The following is a 5,606-nucleotide window of genomic DNA, read 5'->3' as shown; positions in this document are numbered from 1 at the left end:
GGACTTTTTTTTAAGTTATTTTTATTAACATATAATGTATTATTTGCCCCAGGGATACAGGTCTGTGAATCATCAGGCTACACATTTCACAGCACTCACCATAGCACATGCCCTCCCCAATGTCTATAACCCCACCTCCCTCTCCCTACCCTCCACCCCCACCCCACTCCTTTTTTGAAGGAGATGGGCAAAATTGCTACCCCTTCAGCTTGTTCTGTGAGATTAAGAGTCTTTTATGGTTTGTCTCCCTCCTGATCGCATCTTGTTTCATTTTTTCCTTCCCTACTCCCCACAACTCCCCACCCTACCTCTCCAATTCCTCATATCAGAAGGAAGACTTTGTTTTTAAGTAACATCTACACTCAATGGGGGGCCCAAATTTAAAACCCCGAGATGAAGAGACACATGCTCTACTGACTAAGCCAGCGAGCCAGCCCCCAGCTCTTGCACTCTCAAAGCAGGCCTTCCTTGTTCCTTGCTCTGCACACCAAGAGGAGGGATGGTTTGCTCGAGGAGCTCTAACATACTCCCTTCCAACTGTGCTCCCCAATGTTCTCACCACACCGTCTCCATCTTTGGCCAGGAGAGTGTTAACATTTGTTTGTAGAGTTACCCATCCTGAAAGAGATGAGGAAAAGGAAACATTTTTTTCTTAATTCATTCAGTACATAAGTATTGATGCCTACTGTTTGCAAGGCACAAACTTCCGATGTTTAATTACCCAATTTGACTCTCAATAGAAATGCACTTAACATGAGGAAGTCTCCATAAAGTCTCAATAGTATAGGCTTTGGGAAGCCTCCACGCTGGTGAACACCTTCACCTATTTGGGAGGATGAAGCTCTTGGAACCCTCCCTGACAGTATCCTATGTACATCTTCATCTGGCTGTTCATGTGTATCCTTTATCACATCTTTTTTTTTAAGATTTTATTTATTTATTTGACAGACAGAGATCACAAGTAGACAGAGAGGCAGGCAGAGAGAGAGGGGGAAGCAGGCTCCCCACTGAGCAGAGAGCACGACATGGGGCTCTATCCCTGGACCCTGGGATCACAACCTGAGCTGAAGGCAGAGGCTTAACCCACTGAGCCACCCAGGCTCTCCCTTTAATCACATCTTTTAATAAATTGGTAAATGTATGTATTTCCTTGAGTTCTATAAGCTGTTCTTGCAAATAATCAAATCCACGGGATGGAGGTCATGGGAACCTTTAATTTTAGTTACATCAAACAGAAGTTGTGGGTAAACTGGTGACCCTACTATTTAAAATTGGCATTTAAAATGGGGGGGCAGTCTCATGGGACTGAGCCTTTTACCTGATCTGATGCCATCTCCAGGTAGATGTCAGAATTGAGATAATTGGTAGGACACCCAGCTGGTGTTACAGAATTGCTTGATGTTGGGGGCGGGGGGGGGGGGACACACATCTGGTCTCAGAGGCGTCATGAGCATAATTGTCATGTGAGAAAAAGTAGAAACATGGGACAGAGGTTTTTCACTACACACATGTTAACATACTTTTTTCCTTCTTAATGACTCTTAATTGGTGATATATTCCTGACAGTACAATAGGAAATATAAAGTGTCCATCTTCAGTGTTCTACGAGCTCTAGAATTTGCACTACACTGGGGAGCCCATTGTAATCTTGTCTGTCTTACCTCTGTGATCCTATCCTTGGCAGTCCTTTGCAATCCATTTCATTTATTATCCTGTCATCTTCCAAGGCCAGCCATCTTTCTCTCCTTCCTTCCCTCCCTCCTTCTTTTTCTTCCTTCCCTCCTTCCCTCCTTCAGATTTAAGTTGTATTTGAATATTCATTTATCTATCAAATATGTATTGATGAGATAGGCTAGGTGGGAAAACAGTAGGGGACAACATAAACATGGCCCCTGCTTTTCACATAGTTTACACTCTGGTGGGGAAAAACCAATAAAGGTATTAATTAACAAATATTGTCATCTAAAGGTAACTGCCAGCGCTGCTGGGTGGCTTAGTCAGCTAAGCATCTGACTCTTGGTTTCAGCTAAGGTCATGATCTCAGGGTCATGGGATCAAGCCCCACGTTGGGCCTGCTCGGTGGGAAGTCTAGTTGGGATTCTTTCTTTCTCTCTCTCTCTGTCCCTCCCCACCTTACATTCTCTCTGAAATAAATAAACAAATCTTTAAAAAAATAAAGTTAACTGCCATCAGAAAAAAACAAATACAGGGGTGCCTGGGTGGCTCCATGGGTTAAAGCCTCTTCCTTCAGCTCAGGTCATGATCCCAGGGTCCTGGGATTGAGCCCCGTGTGGGGCTCTCTGCTCAGCAGGGAGCCTGCTTCCCCCTCCCGCGCTCTCTCTCTGCCTGCCTCTCTGCCTACTTGTGATCTCTCTCTGTCAAATAAATAAAATCTTTAAAAAAGAAAAAAATCAAATACAAGGTGTAATAGTGAGTGATCTGGGAAGCTAATTTGGATTGAGGGTCAGCTAAGCCTTTCAGAGGAGGTAATAAACTAGACCTTCTCAAACTATAATTTACATATGAATCAAGTGGTTTGAGTGCAGATTATAATTTAGTAGGTGGGGGTTGTGCCTGGGATTCTTTCTTATAAGGTCCAAGTGATCCCTCCAGTGCTAGTCCCTGAAGCACTTGTGGGGTAGAAAGGACAATGAGAAGAATCTAAAGAGAACTCCAGACAGAATAAACAGCATTTGCATAGGCGCGCAGGTGAGAAAAAGTTTGACGTTTGGGTTAGAGACATACTGTTTGATAGCGGCTAGGAGCAGTGAATAAGGGAGAGGAATACACCAGAAGGTCAAAGAAGTAGGCCAAATCATGCAGGGCCTTCTGGCCAGAAAGTCTCATTTTATTTTAGTGCGATGGGAGACACAGAAGATGTCAAGGGGGTGAAGAGTAATGATGTAGGAAAGACGTTAGGGTTTGAGGCTGGCGGCAAAGAAAGAATTCTTGAGATATCTTTGGTGCAACAAGGTGGTTTTATTAAAGCACAGGGATAGGACCTGTGGGCAGAAAGAGTTGCACTGGGGTCCTGAGAAGTGGCCCATTACATACTTTCAAGTTGGGAGGAGGTTAGGGATAGTGTAAGTCTCTAAGGAATTTTGGAAACAAAGTTTCCGGGACCTTGAGGGGGCTAGCTATTGATGGGAAAAGGTCATTTATTACTGCCTAATAAAACCCGAGTCATGAGACCCTTCAGATGTTTATCAATGCATCCTATGTTTGGGGGATGATTGCCAACATGTATCTTGGTGTGTGTTGGGGGTGGGGGGTAGAGATAAAGAAAGTTTTTGAAGGAATTTTTTATGTTAAAACAGACTTACAGGATCCTGGGATTTGGGCTAAGATTGCCTTTTGGCTTAGCGAAGTATCAATATTGAGGCAGTTGTGTCCCTAGAGGAAAGTCACTCTGCCTGTTTCAAAGACTTGTCAGTGGGCTGTAGGTAGTAAGGAAACATAGTAATTTTTCTTCTGCTTTTGTTTCCCACATCAAGTAACATGATCAGATTTAAGCTCTTGAAGATAAACCTGATAACTATGGCAATAATGCATTTTAGGGGAGAAGGGAGCAAGAGTAGGAGAAGAGATTTTAGGAAACCAGAGTGGCGGTCCTCATGTGAGATGTTGCTGTCTGGAACCAGGACTGTAGCAATGGACATCAGGAGCAGGAGTCGGCTTCGATGGTGATATAGTGGCAGAGTCGAAGGACAAGTGCCTGAATCAGATATAGGGGAGATGGGAAAGGGAATTAAGGAAGAAAACTGGATTTATGTTCTGATCGATAAATACCAGGTGACACCATGTTCTCAGATATAAACCCAAAGCAAAAACAAGAAAATCAAAACTTGTATTTTTGGTAAATTGAAAAGGGAAAATCATCTAGAATGATTCTTACTTCTAAAGCCTCTGTTTGGGGGCGCCTGGGTGGCTCAGTGGGTTAAAGCTTTTGCCTTCGGCTCAGGTCATGATCTCAGGGTCCTGGGATTGAGCCCCACATCCTGCTTCTCTGCTCGGCGGGGAGCCTGCTTCCCTTCCTCTCTCTCTGCCTGCCTCTCTGCCTACTTGTGATCTCTGTCTGTCAAGTGAATAAATAAAATCTTTAAAAAAAAAAAAGCCTCTGTTTGTGTGCATACTGGTGTAAATTTCATTTACGATCTGACATTAGAATCAAGGCAGACGGGCCAATGCAACTGAGAATTCCTTCCCTCCCTCCCTCCTTTCTCTCTCCCTTCCTCTCTCCTTCCTTACTTCCTTCCTTTTCCTTCCTTTTTATTTCTCCTTCCTTCCTCCCTTCTCTCTTTCTTTCTCTCTCTTTCCTTCTTTCTATCTTTCTTCCTTCTTAGCTACTCAGGGTGCTCTCTCTCACAACTCTCCTCCTCCCTCCCACAAAGGAAGAGAAGAAAGATCATCAGTGATGAATATCAGTGGTAGAGGTGCCTGGGTGGCTCAGTTGTTAAGCGTCTGCCTTCAGCTCAGCTCATGATCCCAGGGTCCTGGGATCAAGCTCCGCCTTGGGCTCCCTGCTCAGTGGGGAGACTGCTTCTCCCTCTCCCTCTGCTGCTCTTGCCTGCTTGTGCTCTCTTGCTTTCTCTGTCAAATAAATGAAAATAAAATCTTAAAAAAAGAAAAAAAAAAGAATGTCAGTGGCAGAAGCAACACTAAGAGACAGTTTAACCCTCAAGAGAGAACACTACCTCTTTTCCCCCATGGTTTCCAGTGCTCTACATGATCAGGGAAAGTTCTCTAGTAACTATAGAAATGATGCCTGAAAATATGATCTTGCATCTGAGAATTTAAAAACATTTGGTAATGTATCATTTTATTCTTATTTTTAAAAAACATTTTATTTATTTGACAGAGAGAGAGATCACAAGTAGGCAAAGAGGCAGGCAGAGAGAGAGGCGGAAGCAGGCTCCCCGCCAGAGCAGAGAGCCCAATGCAGGGCTTGATCGCAGGACTCTGAAGTCATGACCTGAGCCGAAGGCAGAGGCTCAACCCACTGAGCCACCCAGGTGCCCCAGCAATGTATCATTTTAAAGAAAAAGAGAGAAGCAGCAGCTAGCCTGATAGGTGATGGAAGTTCTCTGGCAAACAATGTTTTGCATTATAATGTAAGTTAAATAGACTCTTTTGCCTAAGCCTGGAATTTTCCAATGGAAGTTGATTTCTTAGAACAGGGATGAATGGAAAGTTAGGGTATTTCTAAAGACCCACCAGTAAAATAGCAGTGTTTTACCCTCAGAGATTGCTCCTTTTGGGATTCCCATGAATAATTTCTGTCATTTGAAAGAGTTTAAAAGAAAGTTACGTTTTCTTTTTCCAGTTGAGCCTCTTTTAATATATTTTCTGGTACCATTAAAATACTCATATATTTCCTGCTGGAAGAATGTTAAGATTGAATTATTGTACAAATCCTTTTTTTTTTCTTTTAAAGTTATTTTTCCTTCAAGAAGTTTCTTTGTCACTGTCAAGGTTAAGTGAAGTCACTAGTGAAGGAAAGCATAGAAGGAATTTGGAATGCTTTTCCGTAAACCCCAGTGACCTATCCCATGAGAATCCCCTGTAGGGCTCAGGATTTTTAGGATAAATCATTTTGGAAAAAGGTT

General features: G+C 43.1%; 1 non-coding gene across 1 annotated transcript; it reads right to left on the bottom strand.

Annotated features, from left to right (window-relative positions):
- Nucleotides 1-4,561: 4,561 nt before the first annotated feature.
- Nucleotides 4,562-4,781, bottom strand: LOC123927714. Its single transcript, XR_006815516.1, has one exon. It is a non-coding gene; the product is annotated as a small nucleolar RNA U3 (small nucleolar RNA).
- Nucleotides 4,782-5,606: the final 825 nt, after the last annotated feature.

This window comes from Meles meles, chromosome 1 (genome assembly GCF_922984935.1).
Source record: "Meles meles chromosome 1, mMelMel3.1 paternal haplotype, whole genome shotgun sequence".
In the NCBI taxonomy this organism is placed as follows: domain Eukaryota; kingdom Metazoa; phylum Chordata; class Mammalia; order Carnivora; family Mustelidae; genus Meles; species Meles meles.
This window is presented reverse-complemented; position numbering and strand designations above follow the sequence as displayed.